Source organism: Pinus tabuliformis, chromosome 2_1, assembly GCF_031772625.1.
Source record: "Pinus tabuliformis cultivar Carrire ecotype Pingquan chromosome 2_1, CPIR1, whole genome shotgun sequence".
Lineage (NCBI taxonomy): Eukaryota > Viridiplantae > Streptophyta > Pinopsida > Pinales > Pinaceae > Pinus > Pinus tabuliformis.
This window is the reverse complement of record NC_142299.1, coordinates 954,512,517-954,528,515: the sequence shown is the minus strand read 5'-3', so window position 1 is coordinate 954,528,515 and position 15,999 is coordinate 954,512,517. Positions and strand designations below refer to the sequence as shown.

The 15,999-nt window shown below is 39.0% G+C and overlaps 1 protein-coding gene across 2 annotated transcripts in view; it reads right to left on the bottom strand.

The window, feature by feature from the left end:
- LOC149203812 (actin-related protein 2) overlaps window positions 1-15,999 on the bottom strand; it is a 240,248-nt gene that overhangs the window by 151,814 nt on the left and 72,435 nt on the right. The gene's annotated exons all lie outside the window — the stretch shown is intronic.

Genomic DNA, 15,999 nt, shown 5'->3' with positions numbered 1-15,999 from the left:
GGCTATGGAGGAGAGGAATAGCGGTAAAGAGGAGTCGGTCAGAGAGGGCACTAATCAAATGCCCGAAGAACCAAAGGCCCAAGAGACCCCGGTGAAGGACGCCAAGGAGACGCCTGCTGATGATCCCGACACTGTAATGGAGGAACCAAATGTTATGCCTCATGATCATTGCACTGTTTCATATTTCCCTGATCATTTTGATAATCCTATAAACGAAGCTCTTATCTCTAGTAAGAATGTTGATTGTTTATCTGTTGAAAAACTTATTGATGCCATTCCCTCCATCGATCTGAATTGCGAAGATGTGCCTCAATATAACCAAAAACCGGTACATTCCATTCAGAGCTGTCATTATAATCTGAGATCTCTGGATAAAAGGCAGGATAAGTCTATAGAGTCTCCTGATCCGATAGGTGGTTTAGGCCCTTCTTCATCCCAAGCCTCCAAAAGAAAGGGTAGGGGTAGGAAATCGAATTTGTCAAAAGCTCAGGTCAAAGCAAAGTTTGATGTAGCTGATGGGAAGCAGATGTCCATTACTGGGGCGCTTAGAGCAGCAAATACCCCTGTCCAGGTTGTTAAATGATCCTTCTGTCCTGGAATTGTAGGGGTTTAGCCAGTAAGCCCAAAAAACTGGCTTTAAAAGAGTTAATTACTCGTTACAATCCGGATTTTCTTTTCTTACAAGAAACCCTTGGAAGGAGCCTAGAGGTGGAATCTATGCTCAGGTCCTCTTTCCCTGGATGGGCTTTTCATGCCATAGATGCTGTAGGCCATTCGGGGGGTTTGGCTATTGGTGTCAAAGAAGGAAGGATGATGATCAATAGCCTTTGGGGCATGGACCATGCTCTTGGCATGGAGGTCTCTTCTCCTGACATGGGGCTTTCTTTTTTAATCCTAAATATTTACGGGCCATGTCAAGGGCGAGAGATTTTCTGGAACAACCTGCTTTCAAAAGATCTTGTTAAAGACAGGAGTGTTATCTTGGGAGGAGACCTAAACTTCTCTATTGGGAACGCGGAAGCATGGGGTCCTTCAGCCAGGGAAGACCCGCTCTCTGATTTTTTTACAAACACTCTCCTCTCTCATAATTTGATAGATGTCAATCTAATCAAAGTCAAGCCTACATGGAGGAACAGAAGAATAGGGGAGGGAAGAGTGGCAAAGCGGTTGGACCGTTTCCTCATAAGTGAAGATTTGATAAACAACATCCCTATGTTCCGGCAGTGGGTCGGAGAAGGGGGGAACTCTGATCATTTTCCCATTCTATTGGAGTTTCAAAAGCCTCCTCCTAAACCTGCTTCTCCTTTCAAATTTAATGCGGCTTGGTTGCAGGAGGAGTCTTTCAATATCCTCTTCAGGGATACTTGGAGACACCCGGGCAGTTCTCCATCAGAAAGCAAAGGAGCCCATTTCTGGGATAATTTAAAAAGACTCAAAAAAGCAACTATAGAGTGGGCCAAAGCTCGGAAGGTGTCCCAGAATGAGGCGCTTTCCTTCATAGATGCTGAACTACGAGATCTTGAGGAGCCTGAGGCTGATGGATATGTAAATCAGGATTCAAAGGACAAGATTCTGATGTTAGAAAAACAAAGAAGTAAGATCCTTCTCGAGAGGGAAGAGGAGTGGAGGCAAAAAAGCAGGGCTATATGGCTGAAAGCTGGTGATGAGAACACAAAGTTTTTTCACAATTATGCAAAGGGCAGGAAAAATGCTAACACCATCTGGAAGCTAAGGGATCAAAATGGAAGAGAAGCCTCCTCTTTTGAGGAACTCTCTAGAATGGGTAAAGCCCATTTCCAAAACCTCTTTACAGCTCAAGGAGGGATTACTCTAGCAGAAGTTATCAGAACTGCCCAATGTTTCCCCAGGTTCGTTGAAGAGGAGGAAGCTGAAAGTTTAATGGATGTCGTGACAAAGGAAGAAGTCGAGCATATTGTCAAATCCATGGCAAAAGATAAAAGTCCAGGTCCAGACGGGTGGACCATAGAACTTTTCAATCATTTCTTTGATTCAATTGGTGATGAGCTAACTGAAGTGGTGGAAGAATCAAGAAGGAAGGGTGAGATGCTTCCCCCTTTCAATGCTACTTTTATCGCCCTCATCCCAAAAAAGGAGGACCCTGACTCTTTTGAAGACTTCAGGCCAATCTCCCTCTGCAACTGTGTCTACAAAATCATAGCAAAAATTATAGCTGTGCGCTTGAAGCCGATCCTGTCAAAAAACATCTCAAGTGAACAATTTGGTTTTTTGGATGGAAGGCAGATTCACGAAGCCATAGGGGTAGCACAGGAGACGATCCATAGCATCAGGCAGACAATCAAGAAAGGGGCTGTGATCAAAATTGATCTATCAAAAGCATATGATAGAATCTGTTGGACTTATCTCCGGATGCTGCTAACCCATCTTGGCTTCAAGTTGGAGTTCATCAATTGGATAATGGGATGTGTCACCAGTGTAAGTTTTGCAGTTCTAATCAATGGGGCAGCGTCTCCTTTCTTCAAAGGACAAAGGGGACTGAGACAGGGATGTCCCCTTTCTCCTTTGCTTTTCCTCCTTGTGGCAGAGGGTCTTAGCAGGCTGATTATGGAAGCAAAAAGGACAGGTTTGATTAAAGGTTTGGAAGTAGCTGTAAATCTGTTCATTTCACATCTCCTTTTTGTAGACGATATTTTGCTTTTTACTAATGGAAGTCTGAGTGAAGTGAAGGAACTAAAGAACATCCTGGATCTGTTCATGAAAGCCACAGGAATGCAAATCAATCTCAGAAAATCCCATTTTATTATGGAAGGTTTCAACAGGAATGAATGCTCTCAGATCACTGCTATCTTACCTTTTGAAATTTACAACATGGATTCGCCCTTCAAATATTTGGGATTCTGGCTTAAACCAAATTCTTATAAAAAGCAAGACTGGAACTGGCTGGTGGCTAAAATTGAAGCTAAGATAGCCCATTGGAGTTTCAAGTGGCTGTCTAGAGCTGGAAGGTTGACACTGGTAAATTCAGTGTTGCAGGCCATGCCAGTGTTCTGGGCAGCCTTGACCTGGATACCAAAAGGCACACTTCATAAGATAAAGAGAATCTGCTGCAGGTTTCTTTGGTCAGGGGCAAAGGAGGACTCGGTTCTTCCTTGGGTTGCTTGGGACAAGATTGCCAGGCCAAAAGAATGGGGTGGCTGGGGTATAAAGAATCTTAATGACTTCAGCACCTCTTTGGCAGCCAAATCTGGGTGGAGGATCATATCATCTGAGAACCTTTGGACAAGAGTAGTAAAGCGCAAGTATATAGATCCAATGTCTCTGGAAAATTGGATCCGTGACCCAAACAAAAAAGGGAGGAATATTTCTGTAATATGGAAAGCTACCACTGAAGCTTTTAAAGTCATAGAACAAGGGTTGTCTTGGCAGGTGGGCAGTGGTGAAAATGTTAAAATAGGCAGGGACCCTTGGGTGGGATGCAATGAGCGTTATGCTTTATCTCCGGGTCTCATTAGACATCTGGATTCAAAAGGTATTCTTCATCTGCACCAGATAGAGAAAATTGGTCACTCCTCCATATGGGGGCAAGCTTGGAAAACTGGAGAAGACCTCGATCTCAACCCTGTATGGTGGGATGAGTGGCAAATTTTTACTCAGGAACTGTCAAGATCCAATGTAAGGATAAAAGATAGACCTGACCAGCTAGTTTGGGCACATGCTGACACAGGATCTTATTCCCCGAAAGCAGGGTACTGTTTTTTAATGTCGAAAAAGGATGGGAAGAACCGGCTTGGTGGGCAAAGCCCCTTTGGAAGCTCAAATGTCCAAAAAAATCCAGACTGTTTTTTTGGTGCGTGCTGAAGAAGAAGGTCCCATCATGGGACATCCTACAAGCTAGATTCAAGCACGGTCCTGGTAGATGTCCGTTGTGCAAAAATGAATCTGAGACCATACTCCACCTGTTCCTGAGCTGCCCTTTCACTAAAAAAGTTTGGGAAGAGGTTCAGGGTTTATTAAAGAAGCAATTTAGATGGGAGGGGGACTCCATTATGGCAGCATGGGATCAATGGTGGAATCAGAACTCGGAAGGGAACATGAGAAATCTCCCGCCCATCATCTCCTGGGGCGTGTGGATTGCCAGGAACAGAATCATATTTCAGGATACTTCTCTCCCAGCTGAGGCTATAGCCATTCAAAGCTCAGCCGGAGGAATCAAGAAAAAAGTCTCAGAGCAGAGAAGAGCAAATTAGACCAAACATTCCGTGGGCCTACTTTGATGGGGCCTCTCAAAACAACACAGCAGGGGCAGGCATAGTCATTCATCTAAATGAATCTCATTCTCTTTCGGCTTCGGTGGGCATTGGTACTGGTTCAAACAATTTCGCTGAAATGTCAGCCCTCAAGTTGCTCCTCTGTTGGCTCATCCACAGACACATCTTCGCAATTCAGATCTTTGGGGACTCTTTAAATGTGGTTAAATGGATTAATGGAAATAGCAGATGTCAAAACTATATGCTGAGGCCTCTTCTTGAAGAAATTATGGCTTTAAAACAGTCTTTTAATGTCTTTTCAATTGAACACATATACAGGAACCGGAATGAAGACGCGGATAAACTATCTAAAGATGCTCTGCAGCAAGCTGTGGGCATTTGGAAAGTGATTGAAAAGCATCATGATCAGCTTCAGGAGTCGTTTCAGCCTCCCTATGTCTAAATTTTGTTCACTGATCTGTTATTTCAGTCTTTGTTTTGGCCACAGTCGTTTTGTTTTCATGTGCTTTTAAACATTGATGTTGTGCTGAGCTCTTTAATTTCTTCACGGCCCAAGTGTTTCGGGCTTTGTTACATGTTATCAGTGGGCTGTTTCCCTCTCATGGAGGCCCACGGGATCTTACAGTCGGAACAGTGTCTTTGGCGTTTTGTTACAGGCCGAGACGCTGCTGTGTTTCTTGTTTTTTGCAAAAGGGACAGAACTGTACCCAACATCAGGGGATATGGACTTTAAAGTTGACTTTGGATAGTTTCAGAGAAGAGACTCTTTTCTCTGGGTCAGCTGAGGGAGTTTTCCTCACTGCAACTGAATGCTTTGCATCTGCTTGTAACTTTTTATCTATTTAATATATAAAAAGTTCGCTTTTTTCTCCGGAAAAAAAAAATGCATTTTAATATTAAAAAATTAAAATTCTACATTTATTTACTCAAAAATTTGACTTATTATTATTTTATTATTTTTTAAATTTTTATTTATTTTTTTAAATTTTTTTTTTCAAATTTTTTAAATTTTATTATTTGGATCCTCGAACTTAGCCTTTGGAAAAATTACCTAGGACCTAGGGCTTAGGACCTATGAGGGGATTAAAACATTTTTTAACCCTCAAGACACTTTACATCATGAACTTTACAATTTTACATCTCAAGGGGAAAAACCCATTTGACATAGACCCTCATAGACCACCCAGTTCTGCGACCAAATATAATCTAGCAGATCAACGCACTAGGATTCCCCTACGATTCTAATGACAAAATTCATTCCAGCTTTGGGGTTAGGTTGAAGGAAAACTCTGCCGATCATAAAAAACCTTCCGGAACTAGATTATCACTAGAAAATTAAGTCCACCTAGGTGATTTACATACATGACTCAACTCTGCTAAGATTATTTACAATTTATACATGCAGACTGGGTTTACAAAACGATCAGGCTAATGATGACAGACTCGGACACGTCGCTCAAGTGCTATCCCTTTTGCGAAAAAGAGGGTGTACTGCTATGGGTAGTTGACACGTAGTGGTCAACATCTGGCTCCACTTGACGACACGTTGCTGCACTGTAGGAATGTGAGAATCCAGAATCTGCACCCACGCAACACACAACCAAAAATAAGTAGCGTTCATTCAAAAATCATCATATAACATTAAGCACATGAAAGATATAAGCTCTTCATTTATTAATTATCTAGTAAAGTAAATCTAATCCTAAAACATAAATAAAATGCTGAAATGACAAGGAGTAGGGTTAGAAATACAATACAAAATGTATACTGAGCATTTGCCTACTTTCAGGCAAATCTGTCGGCTGCTTGTCGGATGTGCCATGTCCAATTCTGCATATGGTAGGACTTTTTCCTATCCGAAAATCAAGCTGCTCGCGGCTGTCTGATGCATCAAATCTTCTTCTCGTTTTCTTTCTCTTGTGCCTTTTCTTTGTGGCAGGTTGTATCATTGCTAACGTGGGACTTTCTGCTTCAAAGCTCTCAGATGAAGTATGCAAGATATGTGTGACATGTCTTTCTTCATTCTGCATCTGCCCTGTCAAGGATGATGGATCAATCTCATAAGTGCCATGAGTTATAACTTGACCTTCTATGACTGGTGGAATAACCATATGAGCATCAATCTAATTATTAATTTCCCTTTTATCCAGGTCACCTTCAATGGAACAAAGAACCTCATAACAAGATGGAGCTTCCTGTAACAGATAGGGAGGCTCCTGATGTATTGTCGTTCCTTGGTTTCTTTCATCTTCCGATTGTTATTGAAATTTCTGAAACTGTATTTTAATGGCATCCATCTGACTAGAGTGCTCAACCTTTATAGCACTGATTTCCCTAGCATGGTATTCCTCCATGGTCAGTAACTTATTCTGAAGACATATCTAATTAGCTTCCATACATTTTATTAATCTATCGTCATTTTCCTTTATGGTCATTAAGCAATGTTGCATAGAGTTTCTCTTTCTTATGATTTGCTTGCATGATCGTCATATTTTCCTCTAAGCCTGATAACTTACTTTGCATAAAACTAATTTCTGTGTCATGATTAGTTTTCATGGCCTCAATTTCCTTAGCATGCTGATTTTGCATGATCTCCATCTCCCTATTACGTTTTTCCAAGTGGGTGCATAAAGTTCTCACATCATTGGCGTAATTAGTTTGATTTATCTCCATATTTCTTACCAGCAACATTAGTTCTTGTATAATTTGATTTTGGTCTTCCTTTTCATTGTCATTTGTCCCTGGTTTTCCACTATCATGGATTTGATCTGCAATGGTACAGGTGGATGGCACATTCTGATATGAAGAATTGTCTTGAAATCTTTCATCGATAGCTGAACCTTTTATAAGATTACTTTCATTCTGTTGCACAATTTTAGGGGCAAAAGGCGAGCTATCTGGATCACCATATTTATCTTTAAAAGCATCGACAACGTCTTGTAAAGAAGTAAAAGAATCTTCAAGACAACTATTAAACCAATTCAAAGCATCATCTTCTAAAGAAAGGACAAATAGACGCATTTTGACATCTTCATGATTATACTGAGGAGATCTACAATACATGATCATTATACGAGTAAACCACCCTAGATGCTTTTTAACAGCGACTGAATCACCACCCGAGAACACAGGTATTTTAGAAATGGCCACCTCCAGAATATCATGGCGAAGATCAGTAAAATGACACGGTTTAAACGAATAATCCATGATGAATAACGAGGGACCAAATGGATGATAGAAAGAGATTTCTGCTCAAGAAAATCAAGAGATGAAATAAGTGGAGTCGCCATTTGAACAATGAATCTAATTCTAGGATCCAAAAAGCAACAAACAAGTTGATATGAAAGAGGCTTCTTGTCTGGGAAAAATAAATGAAAAGAAATGGAGTCGCCACCCAAACAAGAAACGAACAAAAAAGTAGTTGCTGATATGGCGAAAGATAAGGTGATGAAAAGATCCAAATGATGCCAAAAAATGTTGAATCTGCCTGCTCAAATGAGAGATGAGAAAGATATGAGAAGATGAATGTCGTATAAACCAAGGACAGAAAAAACTCTGTCCCTGGCAACGGCGCCAAAAAATGTTGTCGCACAGATTGTCACGACAACGCTCAGACCGGGGGCTGTCACCTTGATCCCCGATCTTTCCGTTTAAGCCTGTCTCCCACGGCTAAGGGGGGTAGACCATATGGGATAATGGATGACCAACTGTGGACCAGTTGGGTTGGGAGACATGAAGGGGAAAACAAGCACTAAATTGATTTTATTAAGTTTATAGACCAGTGCCTTATGAAATAAATGATGAAACCATTATTTGTCGAATGCTACAAAAAATATGAAATCATTAACAATCGTTTATCATCAAAATACAAGATATTCAACAAATGCACAACACCTTAACGATGATCCAGCAATTAAACTTCAAGAAAAATTAAATGCTTTAAAAGATCATAAAATTTAAATGCTAACAAGAGATCAGATTCATATAGCTAATCTTTAAATGATCTTCTAAGTGTATTTAACCACATGAAAATGATAAATATTAGTCCCACATCAAAATTTTGGCCTCAGTAGAAAAGATATATCGCAAACACGACAAATCCTTGAGCCAACACTGAATCCGGCAAAATATTTCCAAAATATATTTTTATATTTTTCAAATAAAATAAAACTAAAGGCTAAATGAAACTTTAAATCAAAAATCTAAAAATCTAAATTAAAAGAAAACAAACTCTTTATGCTTTTTATAATTTTATAATTTTTATGAATTTTTTATTGTTATATTTTTAAAAAAATAAAATAAAAATAAACTAAACAAAATAACTCAAATCCTGAATGTTAATTTAATCTAAATCTAAGACCTAACAAAATCTAACTCTAAAAGTAACTATGCTAACTATATCAAAGAAATTAAAAATCGATTTTTTTATTTTTTATGTTAAAAACACACTTCATAACAAATGATACGCTAAGCAAAAGAAATCGAATGAAAACTAACTAAAATTTATCCTAACTCTAAACAAAATAAACCAAATGAAAATCAAATACGCCTAAAACCCTAGCCGCATAGACTTGAAAAATTTTCGAATGCTTTGGTTATCATTTGTGCAGGTCGGACGGCATGAGGAGACTGAGAAACCGGACGGCGGAGGGAGGCTGGAAACCGGACGGCGGAGGGAAGAAGCAGCGTTTTGGGTGTTGTTTGCAGGTTGGATAGCTTGAAGGAAAGAGGGCAGAACGCAGGTCAATGAGGAAGGGAGAGCACTTAACGCAGAACGTAAGAAAAAAAAAATGCGCATGAAGGCAGGGTAAGGCAGCGTATGGATAGAACGACAACAGAAGGATGTAGCTGCGAGAGACAAGCAGTGAAGAGAAAGAGCTATAATGGTAACGTTTTCTTTGCAGTTTGAAAGGCAGAAGAGTAACAGCTGCGTGGAGAGGAGGGATAGGCAGTCAAATGGAGATGATGCAATCGATGGATTGGTTGGAGCTAATGGAGCAGTGCGATAGCGTTCGAAGGTTTTGCTGCAGGTGTATGGCAGCAAAGTTAAACGCGTGAACAGTGGAACAACGTGAAGACTGAGTGATATGCGTGTAGTGGATGGGCAGCAAGAGTGTGGAGTGATCGCTGCTGACAGGGGTGGCTGAGCGGACAGCATGAAACAACATGGAAGTGAAGCAACGACCTGCTCTCTTTTTTTTTTTAATTTCGAAAATTTCTTCCTGCAAATAAAAATAAACCCCGAGCAGCAAAACAGCGTTGATAAACCATCAAATTCCCTTAAAACATTTGAAAATCCACTGAAGACTATCCTTGTAAAAATGAAACCCCGGGCTACAGACTACTTGAGATTGCCTGATGAAACCCCAGACAGTAGATAAATGGATCGGAAAACCCTCTTAAGATTTACCAAGGTTCTTAAAATTTTGAATCAGCTGCTCCAGATTTTCTGAATGAAACCCTGAAATATTTCTCAAACCCTGTACCTACAACCTGCAATGGCAAAGAACAGAAAACCCAAAAATAATATGTGCAAGAAACGAAACTGAAAACCCTAACTAAATAATTACAATATTCACAAACTACAGGCTCTACAATAGCCAGATTTCTCGTTATGCCACATAAATATTTTCAGAAATTTAATTTAATGTGAAATGCTTCAGAAAAATCCTGCATGCATTCATAAAAATTTCAGATGATAAGACCGAGATTAAAACTAACTGGGCTCTTTCAGAAAACACAGTCTGGGAGTTGGCTGGTAAACTCAAAACTAAGATTTCCTGCACAGCTTAAAATCAACCATTAACATAAAGGGAGAAAACAATAGTGAAATCCAGATCAAATGGAGATACCTGCCATTATATTTCAGAATCTAAACTATCATTCAAACCCCAGAGATCAGACAAGATACCTGTGCCTGAATCAATCTTCATCAAGCTAAAATCAATAGCTGAAAATAAAATTATGCAGAAAAATAAAACATCTTACAACATTTCTAGAAGAGTAACACCAGCAAGATTTCAACCCCAAAGTCTTTCTTTATTTGCACCAGAAAAAGTTTACAAGACAGCTTTCTTCAGCACAAGACTCTCAGATCTAATCTCATCTCAAATGACCCCTAGCATCCTATTTAAAGGAAAATTTCCCAACGGCTAGTTCGAGTGATCCATGTCAAATTAATCTCAACCGTTGATGAGGATCAAGATTTCTTTTAATCTCATCCGTCGAATTTTTAAATGCATTTTAATATTAAAAAATTAAAATTCTGCATTTATTTACTCAAAAATTTGACTTATTATTATTTTTTTAAATTTTTATTTATTTTTTAAATTTTTTTTTATTATTTTTAAATTTTTTAAATTTTATTATTTGGATCCTCGAACTTAGCCTTTCGAAAAATTACCTAGGACCTAGGACTTAGGACCTATGAGGGGATTAAAACATTTTCTAACCCTCAAGACACTTTACATCATGAACTTTACAATTTTACATCTCAAGGGGGAAAACCCATTTGACATAGACCCTCATAGACCACCCAGTTCTGCGACCAAATATAATCTAGCATATCAACGCATTAGGATTCCCCTAAGATTCTAATGACAAAATTCATTCCGTCTTTGGGGTTAGGTTGAAGAAAAACTCTGCCGATCATGGATCGGTGAGACATAAAACCTTCTGAAACGTAGATTATCACTAGAAAATTAGGTCCACCTAGGCGATTTACATACATGACTCAACTCTGCTAAGATTATTTACAATTTATACATGCGGACTGGGTTTACAAAACGATATGATCAGGCTGATTATGACAGGCACAGACACGTCGTTCAAGCACTGCTATGGGTAGTTGACACGTAGTGGTCAACAGAGTTTACTTATGTTTTTCTCCCAACTCCCTAAAACTAAAAAACACCAAGCTTTACTTTCTTCGGGCTCGTTAAAATTTACGTTGAAAGAATTGAACGAATTTTCTTTTTGTGTCTTTTCAAACTCTTTAAACATGAAAACGACATCGAGTTACCCCTTCACTGGACTCGTAAAATCTAAACAGTGTAGGACTCATTAAGCATGACGAGACCGAACCACTCCTTCTTAGGGTTCATTAAAAATACTTCGAAGGACTCATACGAAGGATGAGATTATAGGACAAGCATATGTTATCCTCCTCAAGCTTGTAAAAAATAAAGAGGTACTTGCCAGTAATGGTGGGGAAAAGTGGGAAAGAACCTTTGTTTTTGTTTTATAAAAGGCAGTATGTCGCTCTTGAACATGACACTCCGTCACTTTTTGTGTCTAGGTTGGGAAATCCATTTGCCTCTCAATTGACCATACCTCATTGAAAGTCTTCAATTGGTTTGGGTATTATTTTTGAGTCAAATGCTACCAAGTCATCATGTCGTGTCTCTGATATGTTCAAGAGAAGTCCAACCTCAATCAAATTACTTTGCCATTCATAGCCTTCAATTGCATCGACCATCCCTGAGTCAGTCTTGGATTACTCCAAACTGTTGTTCTTCAAAACTTGACATGAGTTTCGTGTCGTAGGCCCTCCTGCGATGGGTCACTTCCTATCGACTTCAGCTCATTATCTAGGAAGTTGATCTAGAAACCTTCAGTACCTTGGAGCTTGCATGCCTTAATGGCAGGTTTCTCGTCTTCGACGACAGGTTCTCATCATTGACCTTCGATCGAATGATTTTATGAGTGTTCAACATCAAAACATCTACTCACACTTCATAAATTGCACTATTAGTACCTTGAGAACCATTGTCATTATTGGTGGTATCTCTTGCACTTGTTAACGGTTCACATCATTGAACAGTAATCAAGTGGTTTCTACCATGTTTGATTACGAGACATTCACTCGCATGGCTAGATTCGTACTATGGATCGAGAGATGGAGATCAAGACCCTGGATCTAGTTTCATCCATCCAAGCTGCGTGGAGTTATTAAATATTCATGATTGTAAACATAGATCCATTGATGGTTGCGTCCATACTATGTCTTCTGTTGACATGGATCTTCAGATGTATTTCCATACTAGTTCTTTGAGACATTTATACTCTGAGTATGGGAATGCCTACCTCAGCGATGATTATATATTGCATTGTAACATTTGATTGATTGTTTTAGGTCTTTGACTGCAGTCTCTAACCCAAACCTTGGCATGATAAAGCACTTCAGTCATCAAACATCCCTTCTAACTTTTCACTTTAGGGGAAATCTGTTACACGTCATTTTGTTGCATTAGGAAAATGACCATCGGTTTGGATCTTTTGCTATCCATAAATGTGTTCCAAAGCATTCCCCTGCAAAGTTAGAATCCAAACTATCCCAAAGAGAGTGAAATTCTTGGATCCCATGGCTCAAAACCCTGTTTTTGGCTTCCTACGCAATTCCCTAGTCAATCTCTACGCATACACAGAAGAGTCCATTAGAAACTGCACATAAGTGCCCTCTATCTTACACTATGGCCTGCGCAGATGACTTAATGCATGTAAAAATAAAAAGTAAAGCCTAGAAGCATTGTTAGTCGTATCCATCCCAACTAAAAAGCTTCGAATGGATGACTTTTCAGCTCTAATCCCTCCCATCATGGAGCTACTCCCTCTCTTTGTGGAACCCCTATCCCACCATTAGTGGATCTCATCCCTTGGGAAATGGATCCCAAACTTCCCACTCTTGGCCTATAAAGCTAACGCAGGCCTGAGGATTGAGGAGGGTTGTTGGAAGTAGGTTTATGCTGCATAAATAAGGTTGGAAAGCTATTCATGGAAAGGGTTGGAGATTATGGGAAGGGACTAGCAACATCAAGGCTTCAAGGTTGTAAGTCTATTCTCCATTCTATTAATATAAAAACAACTGTTCTTCCTCAATTATGTCTTTGTTGATATAATTTGTGGGATTCCTTGATCACCTACATAGATTATGATTGCATATTGATCAATTTATGATATATGATTGAGTTAATTAGTTCATTTATCTCTTATGCTATATATTGGATGCTTTGATCTTGTGTATGTTTTTGTCTATGCAGATCTCCTTCAGGACATCATGGAGAAGTTGTGGGAAGCGATGGGAAGATCTCTAAAGCATCGAGGAGAAGCGGATGGTCGAAAGCTCTGAAAGGGACTTCATCAGGTATTTCGATTAAACAATAAGTGACCTCTATCATAGTGTTTGTTTCAGTCAATCGCAATCTAGGGAAAGGTAGCAGTTCCTTGTTGTTTGTTACTAGATTTCTCTGAGGTCTAGGGAGATCACTCTTGTCCGCAAGAGGGATAAGTCCCCATAACACACATGCACAAATTTGTAGCTGAGATATCTATTCATGGGAGGTTGAAGTCTGCCATCTTCAGGCCCAGAATATCCTCTAATTGTTTATGAAGTGCAATTCCTGTAGCAGGCCAATATTGACATCAGTCAGTCTGATTTCCTATGGTTAATTAGAGGCCAAGAAGCTAGGAGCATGCTCAATCATTGAAGGGCCGAATTGTATTTAATTACTAGAATTCTTGTGGGCTAAGATCACTACCCAAAGGGGCTAATTGGGGTTTCCTAATTGCTGCAGCAAGGCACCGTGCATTTATCTTTGGAAGGCTGAATAGACCAAACTTGGAGAAAAAGTTTATATGTTGATAGCAAGGCGGAGTCTGCGAATCAAAATTTGGAGGAAGTCTCTATATCGTTGTAGCTGATCCAACAATAAGAGGCTGAGACATTTCTGAGTTTTATACCAGCTTTACAGTGGGCTGAGTAGCAGCATACTCAGCATTATATTTCTCACACTGGAGGCCTATTTCAAAGGACGAGTTCAGCATACTCTTGCATTCTTTGGAGGCCAATTTGCATTAATTTGGAGGACGATATTGTCCATAAACTGTTGCCATCTCAGAAGGACTGAATCTCATATTCTAGGAGGCTGTGTTTGGTATTTAGCGGGCTGAATTTCCTTCAGATCTCAGAGAGACCGAGATTCAAATCTGCTCATTAACCAGTGTCATCTCCAGACCAGATTGTTGCTAAAATTGTAGACAGTATTTATCAAGCCAATTCCTTCTACAGGATGAGTTATTTCAGAAGTCTTTGTATTGGCATTGCAAAGGCTGAATTAATCCAGCCTTACAAGAGCTTGGGTTCCAGGTTCAATTACTAATCTTGCATTGTAATCTTCTCCAGCAAGATAATAAAATTGTGATTTGCCTCTCATATATCTCTATTCTTAACTTTGTCTTCAAAATGTTTGACGAAATGTCTGTGCACTAAGTGTTTGAAGAAATGCATCAAAGAAGATTTTAGTATTTATTGAATTGTATTAGCGATTTCTAGTTGGGTACATTATAGAAGGACTTGGCTGTCAGAAGGACTTCGCTCGGTCATAAAGGACTTTGACCATAGGAGATTGATACATTTGCCTAAGGAGCCATAAAGGATTTTGGCCAGAGGTAAAAGGCCCTAGATACTCACATTGCCCACTCCAGGATGGAGTTATCTATAGACATACATCATCAGAGCAAACTCATTAACTTTTCTTATGGAGGAGAAATTTCAGCTAAGGGGAAATCTGTTACAAGGAGAATACCTCCCTCGCTAAGAGGGAGAATTGATTTTTTGTGTAGCATTGGAAGATATCCCCACATTACCAGAGGCCTCCTAAGTCAGCCTATAAGAATTATGGAAATTAAAATAAAATATATTTTGTTTTGGATATCATGTAGGCTCAAGAAGTCAAGTCAGCCCCACCATGAAATGGTGTGTTCCTTGGTCGAATTCACCCATTCGACTATATATATATATATATATATGATGTGACACTTCATTTGATCACTGAGTCATTATCATCATCTTTCTTCTATAGCAGCCACAAGTGGGCGCAAATAGAGGACAAATTGACTGAGGTTTGGATTTGGATTTTGGCACAGATTTCTAGACAATTTAGAACTGCAAATCTTGCTAAAGAATAATTTCTCCTAAAAGAAAAGTTGTTGGGTTGTCTCCCAAGTTTGGGTTTCCCAGAGAAAATTTGTTGTCTCTATTGTGCATGGCTATCTCTTTATGATCTTTATTGTTTCTACTGCATTTACTGTTGAAATTTTGTGTGTATAATTGCTCAATGATATCAGTGGCATTAGATAAACTGTTTGAATAATTGCTCAATGATATCAGTGGTATTAGATAAACTGTTTGAATATCATTAGGTAGTCGTTATCAGATGAGAAGATTGGTTTCTACTGTGCATATTGTAGAAAAATCAACAATATTCACCACAAATGCACAGCTTAATATCAGTTTTGCCATACTATTTTCTTTGATTGAATTCTTTGCTGAATTCAAAAATTTCTTCAGATCTGAATTTTTTTCAGATTGTCAGTAGAGAAGTTGTGTATGTATAGGTAAATGGATAGATATAGAGATATATACAAATCACATTCAACATAAGTAGCACAAGCGGATGGAACTACTATCCTAACATCAATGAAACTTTCACTATCATTATTGCAGAGGTAGTCATACAAATGGAATGACACTGACCCTACTTTACGTTCTTGTATTGATATTCAATTGAAGATATATAGCCCTTAATAATAGTGTATCAGATACATAAATAGTTCTCAATCATACCTATGCAACAATAAGGAAATAGGGATTAATATATAATAATTTTGTTGATGTCCACCTCACCATGTCATTCCGAACAAGAAGCCTTGTGGAATCTATATTCAACACGATGTTCCATGAGTCAACCTTTTG